At 54.1% G+C, this 16,992-nt stretch overlaps 1 long non-coding RNA gene across 1 annotated transcript; it reads right to left on the bottom strand.

Annotated features, from left to right (window-relative positions):
* Positions 1-473: 473 nt before the first annotated feature.
* On the bottom strand, positions 474-15,990 carry LOC118153677 (uncharacterized). The gene is made up of 4 exons (XR_013535445.1): positions 15,869-15,990; positions 2,456-2,517; positions 2,201-2,319; positions 474-591 (listed from the first exon to the last, which is right to left on the bottom strand). It is a non-coding gene; the product is annotated as an uncharacterized LOC118153677 (long non-coding RNA).
* Positions 15,991-16,992: the final 1,002 nt, after the last annotated feature.

Below are 16,992 nucleotides of genomic sequence, written 5' to 3'. Positions count from 1 at the left end.
CGGTGTAACCTCCACTGACATTTCATATGAATGCTGCCACCTCCTCAGACGTCATCTCCCTCCCAAGCCTGTGTTAACTTTGGGCTAGAACACTGAATGAAGTCACAGGAGGGTCCATTGTGGCATACAGTGTTCCTTCATAAATTAAGACTATAATGGTCACGGAGGCCAAGTTTCTCCCTTTGTCTTTCTTTGTTCTCAGTAAGGAACCTCTAGTGTGGGGTCAGCCCCGCCACCTGTCAGCTCTCCTTCAGCTGCTCCATCCAGTGGGGTAACGAGCACCTCTGGCAATTCTGACTCAAACACAACACCACGATGTTTCCTCCACCATTCCAGAGTTGGAGCATGAGGCCTGGGAGTGCGCGGAATTACCCTTGAAACCTCCAGGAAGAGGTGGGGGCACGATGCCGGCACCTGTCAGTTACAGTAGCCTCGCTGAGCCCAGTAGAATTTGGTTTCTTCAGTGGATCTTGTGCCGGAAGCCATCTGTACCCTGTGAGGTGCCGTGGCTCCACCACACCCAGCCATAGAGTGGAAAGGTAGGTGGGGTCACCCACACCGCAGACTCTCCCCTCCTCACTTCCTGTCTACCTGCAGAGCACAGAAATAAAGGCGACCAGGCTGTGACATCTCTGTGATGCCACAGCTGGTATTTAATGAGCATTTCCCGAGTGCCAAGCGGGGTGCTAAGGGTCTATAGCACTCGGGTGTGTTCAGCTGGAAGGAGTAGACCACCCAGAACCCAATTGCTTTGAATAATAAAGGCTTTATTTTTAGATGGAGTATCACTCTTTCTCCCAGGCTGGGGTGCAGTAGTGCAATCTCAGCTCACTGCAACCTCAAGTGATTCTCCTGCCTCAGCCTCCCGAGTAGCTGGGATTACAAGTGCACACCACTACACCCGGCTAACTTTTTGTTTTTTGGTTTTTTTTGAGACGGAGTCTCGCTCTGTCGCCAGGCTGGAGTGCAGTGGCACGATCTCAGCTCACTGCAACCTCCGCCTCCTGGGTTCAAGCAATTCTCCTGCCTCAGCCGCCCGAGCAGCTGGAACTACAGGCACGCGCCACCACGCCCAGCTAATTTTTTGTATTTTTAGTAGAGACGGGTTTTCACCATGTTGGCCAGGATGGTCTCGATCTCCTGACCTCATGATCTGCCTGCCTCGGCCTCTCAAAGTGCTGGGATTACTGGTGTGAGCCACTGTGCCTGGCAATTTTTTGTATTTTTGTAGAGATGGGGTTTCACAATATCGGCCAGGCTGGTCTCGAACTCCTGACCTTGTGATCCGCCTGCCTTGGCCTCCCAACGTGCCGGGATTATAGGCATGAGCCACTAGGCCCAGCAAATAAAGGCTTTTAAGATCATCTCTCTGCCAGGCTCAGAAGCTCATGCCTGTAATCACAGCACTTTGGGAGGCCGAGATAGGAGGACTGCCAGTGTCCAGCAGGTATAGGTTGCAGTGAGCCGAGATTGTGCCACTGTACTGCAGCTTGGGAGACAGAGTGAGACCCTATCTCAAAATAATAATAATAAGAAGAAGATACTCTCAGAACAAGAAGTCTGGAAGTCAGTAATCTCAGGCTATTTTGCAGCTCAGCAATGCCCCCATCCCCCTGCTCGGCCATCCTCCGTGTGAGGGTTTTACATCCTCAAGCTGGAGGCCTCGTGGGCACAAAACAGCTGCTGGACTTTCAGCTTCAGAAGCTCATCACAGGCAGGAAGTAGGGAAAGCAAAGGCTTCCGCCTCTGTATTTTATTGAGGAAGTCCAGCAGACTTCCTCTTATAACTCAATGGCCAGAGGAGGGTCACATGGCCACCCTTAGCTGCCAGGGAAGCTGGGAAAGCCAGTATCCAGCAGAGAGAAAGGCTTCGCTGTCAACGGATTAGCCCACTCATGATTCATGCACCGGGCCTGGCGCTTTTGCTACCTGGAGCAGCTTCAGGCTTCCATTAGCAAAAGGGCTGTCATCTCTGCTGCACTGCCAGCTGCCACTGTCAGGTCTCTTCTCAAACTCACAAACCCCACTGAGGTGGGATGTATTATTACTTCCATTTTACAGATGACGAAACCAACACTCACATATACTTTGTAGCTTGCCAGAGATCACACAGCTGGTAACTGGCAAGGATCTCATCCCAGATCTGTTCCCGTAGAGAGTGCTCTCAGCTAGCACATATGACTAGGTACCTGCTGCTTACCCACCACCGCAGACTCTGAGCCTCTGGAGGGAAGAGAGGCCTTCCCTCTCTTCATCTTCATCTTCATTTTCATCTTTATCTTTGCTTTTCAGCAGGGACTTGCAATTGACAGAAGCCCCCTGAATTGATTTAAACATAAAACCATTTGGTTTTGATGCTCACTGTTTTGTAATGTGCTTTAAAACTAAGAGTTTAAACTTGCCGACCCTGCCTTTAAAAACACACCTCTTTTCTTTTGTATTATTTTCCACTTACCCATGCTGGGTTCCTGAAGTCCTGGGCATAATTCCAATGTAAATATCACCAGTGATGGAAATCTGGGGAAGGAGAAGAGGGTGAAAGAGCAATTGAGGCCCTGAAGAGTGGCAGTTCCTCATGAACAGTGGAGCCACGGAAAATTCTTTGTTCCCGCCTGTTGGCTTCTTGCCTCCAGGATCTGGGTGGGTATTGCCTCTGGCTAGCTTCCTGCTCAGGTCACAGACAGTCTGATCAGAGCGGGAGTGTCCTGGGGAACAGAGGCCTAACCCCAGCTACATCCCTAGAAGTGGCTGCAAGAAAAAGGTGGGCACGGAGAATCAGCAGCCCAGTGGGCCCATGTGGCCACTCTGTGTCCATTTTCTTTCTTTTTTTTCTGGAGATGGAGTCTTGCTCTGTCACCTAGGCTGGAGTGCAGTGGCACGATCTCGGCTCACTATAACCTCCACCTCCCAGGTCAAGGGATTCTCTTGCTGCAACCTTCTGAGTAGCTGGGATTACAGGCGTCCACCACCATGGCCGGCTAACACTTTTTTATTTTCCATAGAGATGGGATTTCACCATGTTGGCCAGGCTGGTCTTGAACTCCTGACCTGCCTCAGCCTCCCAAAGTGCTGGGATTACAGGTGTGAGCCACAGTATCCAGCCCCTGTGTCTACCGTCTTAGGTGGCACTGATAATGTGACCCTGTGGAACTGGGACAACTGTGCTGTCCATTTCACAGTGAGAAAACTGAGGTTCAGAGAGGTGGAGTCATTCCCCTAAGGTCACACAGTAGAGCTGAGACCAAAGCCGACAGACCTCTCAGGTGAGGTGCTTAACCTAGGTGAGGGTGACTAATAGGTACCTCGGGGTCCTTGGAGAGGGTGCTGAGGGCATGTTGGGTGCCAAAGAGGCCCCAGGCCCATCCTCAGGGCTATATGAGTAACTCAGTGCTCAGAAGCGGGGGCTTTGAGTCAGAACTTGCACTGTCTGGGGACCAGGGACAGACACTCCAGCCTCTTTCTGTACAGCACAGAGGCTGTGGGCCACGTGGCCTGCACTGAAACCTCTGCTCTCCCATGCACAGGTCATATGGCCCTGTTTAACTGGGTGTGATAGCACCTGCTCTAAGGGCTTCTGAGGATGAAGCAATGCACTAGCCCCGAGCCTGCGGCAGCTGGGATGCCAATGTGTTGACTATGGCTGTTTTACACCCTCACAGCTGAGAGGGCTGTGGGGGCCCAGGGCAGACTCCCTCCGGCACCCTCCTTCCCTCCACCCAGCAGCTGCCTTTGGAAGTGCTGCTTTTGGGGTGGGCTGACCCAGGAGGGCCCAGGCTGATTTGGATATGCAAATGAGGGGGTGGGAATTCAAGACAAATGGAAGCCAACTTGCAAATGTGAACATTTTCATGCAGTCTGGTTGTTGGAAGCCAGGGCACAGAGCCCAGCTGAAGCTCCCTCCCACCCCGCACCCCCACCGGGTCCAGAGGGCAGCCTAAGGCTCAGCAACTCCCAGCACCCAGCCACTCCAGGAGTGACCCCTCACACCTGTCCTACAGAGCCTCTGGGTCCGCTGGGCCCCGAATGGGTGTGCCATAAGTTATGGCCTCAGAGAGGAAGCCCAGAGAGATAGAGGACACGCCAAGGTCACCTGCAGGGCCAGCTATGGATCTGAGAGCCCCGCCTGTGCGTCTGCCACAGAGGCTGGCCAAAGCCCAGGCGTCAGGTGGCTGGGACACAGTTCCCAGTCCTGCCATGCTGAAGCTCTGGGTGCCTCTGCCAACTTCCCCCACCTCTCTGGGCTCCTGGGCCCCACCTGGAGACCTGGAAAGAACCCAGAGCACTTGTGGCTGACCTGGCAGACACCGGGCCAAGGCTCTGGGCCACAATGACAGGATATCCCCAGGGAGCTGGGCAGGCTGCCCACGCAGGGAACACAGGGCGGAGGCCTGGCACTGCCCAACCAGAAGACCCACAAGGGCACGGAGGAGGGGAAATCAGATGGCTGGGCCCCAGGGGTCAACAACAGTCTGGGGTTGTTAGGGAAACCGGGACCACAGGCAGAGGGTGCAAGGAGCACTGGGCACCCACAAACGGAGCCTGAGAGCAAAGGCCAGGCCCCCTCTCCCGCCACTTTATCCCCGTGGCCAGGGACCTTACAACCTCCAGACGCTGTCTGTCCCACCCCGACTTCAGAGTGACCCTGTGTTCAGAGGGGAAGGCTGTTCCCAGACTCCCACAGCCAGGGTAGTGCCCGGCTTGAGGACTGCCCAGCCACCCTCACCCAGCCCCAGGCCTGGGGGCACCCTCTGGGGTGAACCAGCAGCCCTGCCCCCACCCCTGCACACAGGAGGCAGGGCTGGCCCTCCAGGTTCAGGGCCTGACCACTTGCCCTCAACTGTTCCCCAAGCCAACAGCCTCTTCCCCATACCAGGGAGCAAGTCCCAGCTTTCAAAATGCCTTTTCTAGTTGTGCCTTAAGGCTTACAAGCTGGGTGGGTGTAACCATTTACAAGGCAAATAGGGGTTTTGTGTCTTTCGCCCTAACAACCCGCTTCCAGCTGAGGACACGGTGGCAGGCTGGTTGGGCTTGATCTGGAACAGCTGGAGCCCTCTCCCTGCCAGGCAGGGCCTCTGGCCTCACTGCCAGGGTGCCAATAGGTGCAGCACAAGACTAGCGCTGTGTATTTGCGCCTGACACTGTGTCAGGGAAGCAGGAAAACACAACCCTCTGTGTGGCGTTGGCAAATCCCAGCCCCTCTCTCAGACTTCAAACCCTGTGCTTGGCCGGGCTCGGTGGCCACGTCTGGGATCCCAGCACTTTGGGAGGCTGAGGCGGGTGGAACACCTGAGGTCAAGAGTTCAAGAGCAGCCTGGCCAACATGGTGAAACCCTGTCTCTACTAAACATAGAAAAGTTAGCCAAGCATGGTGGTGGGCACCTGTAATTGCAGCACTTTGGGAGGCTGAGGCAGGTGTATCACCTGAGGTCAGGAGTTCGAGACCAGCCTGGCTAACACAGTGAAACCTCATCTCTACTAAAAACATAAAAGTTAGCCAGGTGTGGTGGTCGGCATCTCTAATCCCACCTATCTGGGAGGCTGAGGCAGGAGAATCACTTAAACCTGGGAGGCAGAGGTTGTAGTGAGCAGAGATCGTGCCATTGCACTCCAGCCTGGGTGACAAAGCAAGACTCCATCTCGAAAAAAAACACAAACTTGTTCATACAGTATGGGTTGTCTGGTGTATCTCCTGGATGGGGAGGACGGCACACGCTTATGAAAGTAGATATGCTCATCTGTTCTTTCGCTTTCTAGTTATTTGCACCTTGCTTCTTTTTCTTGTCTTACTGCATTGGCTAGAAATGCCGGACCAGGTGCTAGGACCTGAGATGCAGTGGTGAGGGCCACAAACGCCACGGCTTCTGCTTCAGGGCGTTCCCCACCTAGAGGGCAACTTTACAGTGACCTTCACACACTGGGCTGGCCTTAGAGGCCTCGTGATGACTCCGATGCAGCACCTGTTCTGGACAGACACACAGTGTGGATGCTGGAGGTAAGAGTGAGGAGCACCAAGGGGCTGGCTGCTCAGGAGTCAGACTGGCTCCTGAGAAATCAAGGAGGACTTCTTGGAGAAGGCAGCACTGAAGCCTGGCTTTGAAAATGCTGAGGGTTTAGAAATGTACAGATAAGGACGGGTAACCACAAACATGGAAAAGTTTGGAAGTATAGAGAAGATAGGTCAATGGATGGACCCTAAGGTGCCAGGGATGGATGTGGGAGCAGGGGTGTGAGGTGAGGCTGGCGAGATGGCTTAAAGCCAAGCTGCAGAGTTGATCTGAACTAGGGAGACAGAAGGAGTCACCGAAGGCACCCAAGCAGGAGGGTGGCAGCGTGGCTACCTGGGAGGGCCTGGGAGCAGCAGAGGGAGGAGGAAGGCCCAAAGGAGTGAGCCCACCCTCACATGGCTTGCCCTCTTCCTGAGGTCCGGGAGTGTCTCTGTCTGCCTCTGGGAGGGAGATGGCGGCTTCCTCTCCTAGGTCTGGCTGGGGAGATATGGGGGAGAGGACAGGAAGTTGCCTCAAGGAGCAGAGGAGTGAGCTGCCTGGCCCCAGGGCCCCAGCCCCGCTCTGTGCAGGGAGTTCCTGTAGAGGTGGAGGCTAGAGGGCAGGAGGCAGGTCCCCATGGCCCAAAATGCAATGGTGCAGGTGTCCTGGGCTGGCTGGCGCCCTGGGTGCCTGCTGGGCCCTGCTGACCACACGTCCCCACTTCCCCGGGCCCCAGGAGGCCAGAGTGTGCTCCACTCCCAGGAAGAGGCTTCAGAATGTTCCCACCTGACTCAGCCATTCAGCAAACACCCCTGACACCTCTCGGGAGCAGCAAGTCAGGTGAGGTGGCTGCCAGACAGGGGAACTAGGCAGACAGCAGGGGCTGGGGGAGTCACAGGAGGGAGTGCAAGAGGGCCCTATTGACCTCAGGGACTGGGGGGCTACAGGCCTTTAGGATGGGTAGGAATTAGCTGGCTGAGAGACGGAGAGGTGTTTCAAGCAGACAGAAGGCATGGGCAGCCCCAGAGCTAGAAACTTCCTACTGTGTGCAGGGGCTGGATATGGTTCAGTGTGCACCCTCCTACTGTGTGCAGGAGCTGGATATGGCTCAGTGTGGCCCTACTGTGTGCAGGGGCTAGATATGGCTCAGTGTGCCCTCCCCTACTGTGTGCAGGAGCTGGATGTGGCTCAGTGTGCACCCCCCTACTGTGTGCAGGGGCTGGATATGGCTCAGTGTGCACCCCCCTACTGTGTGCAGGAGCTGGATATGGCTCAGTGTGACCCTACTGTGTGCAGGGGCTGGATATAGCTCAGTGTCCTCCTCTATTGTGTGCAGAAGCTGGATGTGGCTCAGTGTGGCCCCCTGATTGTGTGCAGGGGCTGGTTGTGACTCAGTGTGCACTCCCCTACTGTGTGCAGGGGCTGGATGTGGCTCAGTGTGGCCCTCCGAGTGTGTGCAGGGGCTGGTTGTGACTCAGTGTGCACCCCCCTACTGTGTGCAGGGGCTGGATGTGGCTCAGTGTGGCACTACTGTGGGCAGGAGCTGAGTTTGGCCCTATTGTGTGCAGGGTCTGGATGTGGCTCAGTGTGCACCCCCCTACTGTGTGCAGGGGCTGGATGTGGCTCAGTGTGCAGCCCCCTACTGTGTGCAGGGGCTGGATGTGGCTCAGTGTGCACCCCCCTACTGTGTGCAGGGGCTGGATGTAGCTCAGTGTGCACCCCCCTACTGTGCGCAGGGGCTGGATGTGGCTCAGTGTGCACCCCCCTACTGTGTGCAGGGGCTGAGTTTGGCCATATTGTGTGCAGGGGCTGGATGTGGCTCAGTGTGCCCTCCCCTACTGTGTGCAGGGGCTAGATGTGGCTCAGTGTGCCTTCCCCTACTGTGTGCAAGGGCTGGATGTGGCTAAGTGTGGCCCAATGTGTGCAGGGGCTGGATGCGGCTCAGTGTGCCCTCCTCTACTGTGTGCAAGGGCTGGATGTGGCTCAGTGTGGCCCCCCCCTACTGTGTGCAGAGGCTGGATGTGGCTCAGCGTGGCCCAATGTGTGCAGGAGCTGGATGTGGCTCAGTGTAGCTACCATAGTGAGGGTAGGGTAAGGATCTGGAGGGGAAAGCCTTGAGGGCTGGATGGTGGGCTTTGAGGGCAGAGCTGATGAGTTGGGTGGGTGGGAGTCTCAGGGCTCTGGGGACCCATCATAGAGCAAAGGGAGAGGCTGGAGGAGCCAGATGTGAGGTGGCTCCAGGCCAGGGAATTGGCACAGCAAGAATGACAGGTGCATCAGAGACTAGCACAGGGGTCCTGAGGCCCAAAACACAACAACGAAAGAACTTGGGGTCGGGGCAAGGTAATGGGAATGTCACCCACTCTGAACAGCTGGGAGCCGAGGTCTTCCCCTGCCCCTCCCCTGGGGGGGTGTCAAATAGGGAGTGGGGTGGGGGCGTAAAACAGCAGACCCAATGCTCAGATTATATCAGATAAGACCAACAAACGGGTGGCTCACCCCTCAGCAGCAAGTCTCCAGAACACCTGGGACACCTGCTCCCCAGGCCCAGGGGACCCTGAACAAGAAGAAGGTGAGGTTCCCAAGCCTACAAGGCTGTTTAGATTTTGACTCAAACCGATTACAAACCAAGGTGGGGCAGCAGCAGGGCAATCCTGCCACTGCTTTCTGTTCTCTCTGGGGGAAGACACTGCCCCTGCCATTTCCACTGTCAGCATGGACATGTGAGAAAGGGGGCTCAGGTCCAAACGTGGGCAGGCACTGCCAAGACCTCACAGCCAGGTCGGCCTCGCAGAGTCTGTTCCCTCAGCCTGGAACACTATTCCCTCCCCTGTGCCTTCAGATTTCAGAAGAAGTATCCCTTCCTCCAGAAAAGCCTCCCAACCTCCCTGACTAGGAGAAATCTGACCTCCTCTACCTGGCATCTTCTCAAGGCACCACTGGCCACACTGTGATAGGTTGCTGGGTGTGGTTATGTGCTGCTTTCTCAGGTGTGGGCATGGGGAGGACAAGGACCATCTCTTCAGGGTCATGCCTGGGGCATGCTGGGTCCTTGAAACTTTTTTTTTAGAGATAGGGTCTTGCTCTGTCACCCAGGGTGGAGTGCCGTGGCACAATCGTGGTTCATAGCCTTGACCTCCTGGGCTCAAGCGATCCTCCCACCTCAGTTCCTTAGTAGCTGGGACCACAGGCAACCATACCTGGCTAATCTTTAGATTTTTTTTTTGTAGAGATGGAGGTCTCCTATGTGGCCCAGGGTGGTCTCAAACTCCTGGACTGGAGCAATCCTCTCACCTTGGCCTCCCAAAGTGCTGGGATTACAGGTGTGAGCCACCAGGCCCAAAGGATAATTTTTTTTTTGAGATGTAGTTTTGCTTTTGTCGCCTGGGCTAGAGCGCAATGGTGCAATCCCAGCTCACTGCAACCTCCACCTCTCAGGTTCAAGCGATGCTCCTGTGTCAGCCTCCAGATTACAGGCTGTAGCTGGGATTACAGATGCCCACCACCAGACCCAGCTAATTTTTGTACTTTTAGTACAGACGGGGTTTCACCATGTTGACCAGGATGGTCTCGAACTCCTGACCTCAGGTTACCCACCTGCCTGGATTACAGGTGTGAGCCACTACGCCCAACCGAGAAATATTTTTGAATGAATAAAGCTAGGATAAGGGGGGCAGAGCCCAGGCCTCCTGCCCTCCTCCCTTTCCCCTAGTTCTCCCAAATTCCAACATAACTCATCTCCTGAACAGTGGCTCAAACTTCCATTTCACTTTTCTGGAGCAAGACCCTTTCTCAGGACAGGGGTAGAGCCCCCTGAGGTGGGCTGCCCTAAGGTCAGTCCCTGGCTTTTGAGGAGACCGTCCCGGTCCTAACCCAGCAGCCAAACTGAGGCAAGCCATTGACACACAAAGACCAGGACGCCTGGGCCCAGGGCTCCTGTCGAAGCTCCGCCTCAGCCTCCCTGGCTCCATGTCCCTGCTTGAGTCCTTTCCTTTTCCTGGGCCTCAGTTTCCCCTTGTGTACAATGAGGAGGGAGGCCTTCATCTCTGGGGGCCTCCGCAGGGGTCTCATTCAGAGTTAGCCAAGCCTGCAGGGAAGAGAGTGAATACACAGGGTTGGTGCAGCCAGTGAAATGAAGTTTCCAGATTTTTTTTATTTTTCTTTCTTTTTTTTTTGAGACAGAGTCCTGCTCTGTCACCTAGGCTGGAGTGCAGTGGCTCGATCTTGGCCCACTGCAACCTCCACCTCCCAGGTTCAAACAATTTTCCTGCCTCAGCCTCCCAAGTAGCTAGGATTACAGGCACGCACCACCATGTCTTTCTAATTTTTTATATTTTTAGTAGAGACGGAGTTTCACCATGCTGGCCAGGCTGGTCTCGAACTCCTGACCTTGTGATCTGCCCATCTCAGCTTCCCAAAGTGCTGGGATTACAGGCATCAGCCACTGTGCCCGGCGAGTTTCCAGATTTTAGGGAAAAGAGCTGGAAGAGAAATCAAGGCCAGGGGAACAGCATGAACAAAGGGGTGAAGCCAGAATGTGCAAGGCCAGTGAATTTGGAAGAGTCTGGACTTTATCCTCCAGTACTAGGGAGCTACGGAAAGTTCTGGAGAAGAGGAATGAGTTATGAAAGCATCATCTCGGGGAAGCAATCTTGCTATACCAGAAGTCTGAAGACAGGAATGTTGCTGGTAGGTCTTAAAACAGCAGACCCTGGCCAGGTGCAGTGGCTCACACCTATAATCCCAGCACCTTGGGAGGCAGGGGCAGGTGGATTACAAGGTCAGGAGTTTGAGACTAGCCTGACCAACATGGTGAAACCCGGTCTCTGCTAAAAATACAAAAATTAGCTGGGTGTGGTGGCAGTCACCTGTAATCCCAGCAACTCAGGAGGCTGAGGCAGGAGAATCGCTTGAACCTGGGAGGCAGAGGTTGCAGTGAGCCGAGAAGCCACTGTTGGAAGACCCTGACAGGAAGGCGGGGGTTTGCTTAGGAGCCTGTGCTCTGGGGTCAGATCAGATTTGAATCCCAGCTGAGCACCCTCACAGCCTTTCAGGCTCTTATCTGTTAAATGGGAAGAAGACTGGCTACATAATTTGTGGAGCCCAGTGCAAAATGAAAACGGGGACCCTTCGTTTAAAAAACAGAGGGGCCAGATGCGGTGGCTCACATATGCAATCCCAGCACGTTGAGAGGCTGAAGTGGGAGGATCCTGGGAGCCTAGGAGTTGGAGACCAGCCTAGGCAAAGTAAGACCCGCCTCTACAAACTAATTTTAAAAATAATTAACCAGTGGTGTGCACCTGCAGACCGAGCTACTGGTGGGGAGGGGGGCGGGGGAGGCTGAAGGGAAAGTGAGGCTGATGGAGTGAGCTCAGCGGTTCGAGGCTGCAGTGGACCATGACCGCACCACTGCATTCCTGCTGGGCAACTGAGTGAGACCCCATCTCAAAAAAATGTTTAAAATAAAATTTAAAACAGGGAGAAAAGTGTCATTCAAGGCGCTCAAATATAAAACTTTTCCTTTCTTGTGCAGTGTCTCTCAACGTGTCACAGTGCTTTGAAAAAATCTACAATTTAATTTTCTTTTCTTTTTTTCCTTTTCTTTGAGACAGACTCTTACTCTTGCCCAGGCTGGAGTGCAATGGCACAACCTCAGCTCACTGCAACCTCCACCTCCCAGGTTTAAGCAATTGCCCTGCCTCAGCCTTCTGAGTAGCTGGGACTACAGGAGTGTGCCACCACACCAGGCTAATTTTTTATATGTTTGGTAGAGACAGGGTTTCACCATGTTGGCCAGGCTGGTCTCAAACTTCTGACCTCAAATGATCCGTCTGCCTCAGCCTCTCAAAGTGCTGGGATTACAGGCATGAGCCACCACGCCTAGCCTACAAATTAATTTTCTAAGAAAAGAAGAACTAAAATTTTTAATTATTTGCATGAAATTGTATCATGTATCTTTACTTTGTGCAATGTCAGCTTTAGATGCAAAATGAAGAGCATTTAACTCATATTGTGTAATCACTAAAATTACCAGGTCTCAGTGTGTAGCTGAGCAGAACAGGAAAATGATGTACATGAAATGTTTCCATTTCGCTTGTGGATATGAATACACTCTACCCACACCCTCTGTCTTTGCTTTACTGATGAGTAAGGAGCTGAAAGGAAAAGGAACCATGGGTTGCCTTATCTTTTCCTTTTCTTCTGTGTCATGTTGAACATGAGTGGCTGTTTAATACAAGGAAGTAATGTGAATAAGAAATGATATGACAGGGATCCCAGACCTTTCGTGTTTCACAGAACACGACTGTCTTCTTCTTCTTCTTTTTTTTTTTTTTTCCGAGACAGAGTTTCACTCTTGTTGCCCAGGCTGGAGTGCAATGGCGTGATCTTGGCTCACCACAACCTCTGCCTCCTGGGTTCAAGTGATCTCCTGCCTCAGCCTCCTGAGTAGCTGGGACTACAGGCACGTGCCACCACACCTGGCCAATTTTTATATTTTTAGTAGACACGGGGTTTCTCCATGTTGGTCATGTTGGTCTCGAATTCCTGACCTCATGATCTGCCCGCCTCGGCTTCCCAAAGTCTTGGGATTACAGGTGTGAGCTACTGTGCCCGGTCGACTGTACTGTCTTCTTTCTGCATGAAGCAAATTCGGGGTCAAATGGAAAGTGGGCCTTCTCAGCTGTCAGCACCCCCGCTTGCTCAGCTGCAGATGTAACACATTCCCCCAGACTTGATTTGAGTCCACTGAACTCCCACGAATCGTGAGTCTACCAGAGTTCCGTGCTCACGGAGCACAGGGAGCATGTGAGTGAAAGAGACAGCAGACTAGGCAGGCCTCCTGCACTCACTGCATGCTCCATTTCCCATCAGGCTTCACTTACAAAGCACAAGTTCAATGAGAAAATTACTGTATTAAGAATTTCAAGGCCGGGTGCGGTGGCTCACACCTGTAATCCAAGCCCTTTGAGAGGCTGAGGTGGGTGGATTGCCTGAGCTCAGGAGTTCAAAAGCAGCCTGAGTAACACAGTGAAACCCTGTCTCTACTAAAATACAAAAAAGTAGGTGGGTGTGGTGGCGGGAGCCTGTAACCTCCAGTTACTCGGGAGGCTGAGGCAGGAGAATTTCTTGAATCCGGGAGGCAGAGGTTGCAGAGAGCTGAGATCACACCTCTGCACTCCAGACTGGGTGACAGAGCAAGACTCTGTCTCAAAAAAGAATTTCAAGATGGCAGTTGCAGAGTGTTAAACCAAGCGGATGGTAGGCCGGGTGTGGTGGTGCATTCCCGTGGTCCTGCCCACTCAGTAGGCAGGGCTAAGAGAAGCATTTGAGTCCAGGAGATGGAATCCAGCCTGGGCAACACCGTGAGACCCATCTCTAAGAAAACAACAAAAATCAAGCAGAGGGTCCTTCTGACAACAGGTGACCTATGCAGGTTGCACGCCCATGAAGCCAGCTCTGAATGGGGATAAGCAAATACTCCTCCAGTGTTATTATGAGGATTAACTGGGGGCAATGTGTGAAACAAATAATCACAGGTATTCCCTCCACAGCTGAGAGGCTCCTCCCCTGAGGAGGCCTGAGGGAAATCGGGTGCTGGCGCATGTCCCTGGCCCCCGACCCACAGTCCTTTCAGCCATGGCTCTCCCCTGTAATCTCTTCTCCATACCAGCTTCTATGGGGGTTGTTTGTAGCAGGCAAACCTGGCCCCATCTCTCCATTGCTTTAAAGGCCTTCAGTACAAAACCTGGGATATTACACAGACAATTGAGGTTCGCAGTATCCTAGCCCTGTCTCTCTAATCTACCCTCCTGGTCCGTGCACTTCTGCTCCTTATGATTCAATCCCCTTCACTCTAAGGGATTGAATCACCATCCCCGACATATGGCTGAGATTTCTCACCTTCAACTCAGGCTGGTTTTGTCTGCCTGCAACACCCTCTTCTCCATGTGTCTAAATCATTCCAGAAAAGCCAGGTGCAGGGGCTCATGCCTGTAATCCCAGCACTTTGGGAGGCCGAGGTGGGCGGATCACCTGAGTCAGGAGTTAGAGACCAGCCTGGCAAACATGGTGAAACCCCATCTCTACTAAAAATCCAAAAATTAGCTGGGTGTGGTGGCAGGTGCCTGTAATCTCAGCTACTCGGGAGGCTGAGGCAGGATAATCGCTTGAACCTGGGAGGCCGAGGTTGCACTGAGCCGAGATCACACCACTGTACTATAGCCTGGGCGATACAGCAAAACTCCGTCTCAAAGTAAAAATAAATAAATCATTCCAGGGAAGACCTCTTTTTCCTCACGCCCACCCGGTGCCCTCAGGCAAGGCGGGAAGACAGGCCTCTGCCAGATAGGTGGTATGTTCTGCCACCCTCTGTCCGGTAAAGGAGGTGGAAAGAGCCGTGTCTAGGTACCAGGCGTGGATCTCCCGGTTCCTGGCAGCTGGGAGGTGGGAAAGGCAGGCCTGCCCTTTGGATAGACTGACTGTGACCATGTCACCCTGGCCACCAGCTGTTTGTCTGTCCAGGCGCGAAAACAGCATAATGAGGAGGGCCCCATGCCACGGGGCAGGTAGCAGGCTGCGGGAGCGTGGAGGAGTGCCCAGAAGTTGTGACAGGGCCAGTCAAGCAGGTGGGCATGCTGACAGGTGTGTGAGCTGCCAGGCGATGGCCCCAGTTGCTGGCAGCTGTTTGTCCTGCCATGGTCGTTTGAGGTAGGGTGGGGTGACCTGGTGAAAGGGGACATAGGCATGGCTGCCAGAGCAAACACTCAGGCCTTCTGGCCCTGCCTTCTAGCAAATACCAACTCATAACTGAGGGTTCGGTGGAGTGGGAGAGGCTGGGGTTAAGGTCCCTAGGGCTGGCAGAGAAGGAGTCAAACCAGGAGATGCATGTAGGGCTGAGCCAGGGTTTCCCAGCTGCTCGCAGGCCTAGGGCTTTGCGTGACTGGGAAAGGGGTCTAGTGGGGAACTTCGAGGCTCTGTCCAGTCACGTCCTGGCTGACATTTTTCCTGGCAACTTAGGGATACAGTTGGGATTGTGTGGACTACAGCAGTGGGGGAGAAAGGGATCGGGTGGAAATATCTGGGAATATCGAACTTGAGATCTAAAATGCCAGGCTGAGGGTGGCTCGGTGGCTTACACCTGTAATCCCAGCACTTTGGGAGGCCAAAGCTGGTGGATTGCTTGAATCCAGGAGTTTGAGACCAGCCTGGGGAATATGGTGAAACCCTGTCTCTACCAAAATAACAATATTAGCTGGGCGTAGTGGCTCACACCTATAATCCCAGCTACTCCAGAGGCTGAGGTGGGAGGATCGCCTGAGCCCGGGAGGTGGAGGTTGCAGTGAGGTGTCATCATGCCACTGCACTACAGCCTGGGTGACAGAGCCAGACCCTATCTCAAAAAAATAATAATTGTGCTGGGCGTGGTGGCTCGTGCCTGTAATCCCAGCACTTTGAGAGGCTGAGGTGGGCGGATCACCTGAGGTCGGGAGTTTGAGACAAACCTTCCCAACATGGCAAAACCCCTTCTCTCTTTTTTTTTTTTGAGGCGGAGTTTCATTCTTGTTACCCAGGCTGGGGTGCAATGATGCCATCTCAGCTCACTGCAACCTCCGCTTCTGGGATCAGGCAATTCTCCTGCCTCAGCCTCCCGTGTAGCTGGGATTACAAGCATGCGCCACCATGCCCAGCTAATTTTTTGTATTTTTAGTAGAGATGGGGTTTCACCATGTTGACCAGGATGGTCTCCATCTCTTGACCTCGTGATCCACCCACCTCGTCCTCCCAAAGTGCTGGGATTACAGGCGTGAGCCACCACGCCCAGCCAAAACCCCTTCTCTTAAAAAATATATATATAAAAATTAGCCAGGCATGATGGTAGATACCTGTAATCCCAGGTTCTCGGGAGGCTGACACAGGAGAATCACTTGGACCGGGGAGGTGTAAGTTGCAGTGAGCTGAGATGTCAACGCTGCACTCCAGTCTGGTGACAGAGGAAGACTCCGTCGGAAAAAAAAGAAAAAAATAATAATAATGAAAACAATACATAAAATAGCAGGCTGGGAGGAGCCACAGCCAGAAGACCAGCATTCCTCTAGCTCCACAGCAGCAGGCTGGGGTGCAGCTGATACCGAGTATCCACCTGGACCACCAACCAAAAGCCACGAAGAACCCTTCTCCAGCCAGTCCTCAGGGAATGTCTTTGCTCAGGAAGGCTCTGAGAGGCAGAAAGGAGGAAGATCCCGGTCCGGTCCCGGGAGGAAGAGCACAGAAGCTGGGGTGTGCATGATCTGGGTGGGGGTTAGCCGCTCCAGGCAAGGCTGGAAGTTGAGGCTCTCAGGAGTGGGCGGCGGGGTGGGGCTGTGTTGTAGGGGCGGAAAGCTCCTGGCTGCGGGGCACGAAGGGTTTGGGGTTTGAACAGCCAGCTGTGCGGGCTCAATCCTGGCATCTGTGACCCGGTGCAGCCTTGGTGGGTGGCAGAGGCTGAGGCTCTAGACGCAGAGCCCAGTTCGCGGGGGAGGCAGGTGGAGGCCGAGGCGCGGGGGAGGCTGTCTGAGTCAAGCTGGAGGGAGCTGCGATCAGGTTGTTCTCCTATCTCCTCCTTTTGGCCTGGCGCGTGGTTTCTGCCTTCCTGCGACTTCCTCCTCTGCCCCGAAGCCGCTACTCCAGGCACTCCCGGAGCGGGGGGAGCGCTGGAATAGTGGCTCCTCCATCCCTCGCCCTCCCTGGGCCGGGGTCAGTCCCCTGGGAGCCCTGGGGAAAGCCCCCCACCGCACCCCTCGGGCCCCTCTGGGGAGCCACACCCCTGCTCCCTGGTCACATTTCCTGCTGGGGTGACGGCGTGAGTCTAGGGTAACCAGCCGGGTTTTCTGAACTTTCTTCTGCGCCGGTTCCCTGCTAGAGGTTCTGGGGAAGAACACCCCCTGGGTGGGGACTGGAAAAGAAGAAAGAATAAAGAAACGCCAAATAAGGAAAACACCCAGCACTCTCCTCTAGAGGAGCCCCGCTT

Source organism: Callithrix jacchus, chromosome 5 (assembly GCF_049354715.1).
Source record: "Callithrix jacchus isolate 240 chromosome 5, calJac240_pri, whole genome shotgun sequence".
Taxonomy (NCBI): domain Eukaryota; kingdom Metazoa; phylum Chordata; class Mammalia; order Primates; family Cebidae; genus Callithrix; species Callithrix jacchus.
The sequence above is the reverse complement of the archived record's forward strand: the minus strand, read 5'-3'. Positions and strand labels throughout refer to the sequence as shown.